This window comes from Corvus brachyrhynchos, unplaced genomic scaffold (genome assembly GCF_000691975.1).
Source record: "Corvus brachyrhynchos isolate BGI_N302 unplaced genomic scaffold, ASM69197v1 scaffold10, whole genome shotgun sequence".
Taxonomy (NCBI): Eukaryota; Metazoa; Chordata; class Aves; order Passeriformes; family Corvidae; genus Corvus; species Corvus brachyrhynchos.
This window is the reverse complement of record NW_008236180.1, coordinates 7,301,476-7,301,792: the sequence shown is the minus strand read 5'-3', so window position 1 is coordinate 7,301,792 and position 317 is coordinate 7,301,476. Positions and strand designations below refer to the sequence as shown.

At 34.7% G+C, this 317-nt stretch overlaps 1 long non-coding RNA gene across 1 annotated transcript in view; it reads right to left on the bottom strand.

Annotated features, from left to right (window-relative positions):
* LOC108446830 overlaps positions 1 to 311 on the bottom strand; it is a 4,410-nt gene extending 4,099 nt beyond the window's left edge. Inside the window, exon 1 of the long non-coding RNA XR_001862148.1 lies at positions 215 to 311. This is a non-coding gene — a long non-coding RNA (uncharacterized LOC108446830). The remainder of the gene's footprint in view (positions 1 to 214) is intronic.
* Positions 312 to 317: the final 6 nt, after the last annotated feature.

Genomic DNA, 317 nt, shown 5'->3' with positions numbered 1-317 from the left:
TTGGCAAAAAAACTCAGAGTATTGACTTGCTGTTTGCATATTTGGGAAGGATTCCCTTCGAAATACTTCTAAGGCTTTAGAAAACTGGAAAGGAAAAAAAACTTTTTACAGTAAAACCACTGATGTAATTACCATTTCTTAAAGTGATGCAACACTTTCAGTTACCTAAATAGATATTTCCATGCTAATAACAAAACCAAGGGAGACAACTGACCTGCAATTTTAATTTCTTCTGTCAGATTGTGCTAGTTCTGTTACTGTTTTGAGACAGAGTTTTCATTCTTGAAGTCTTTACTCTTGCTCATGAGCTTTGCAGC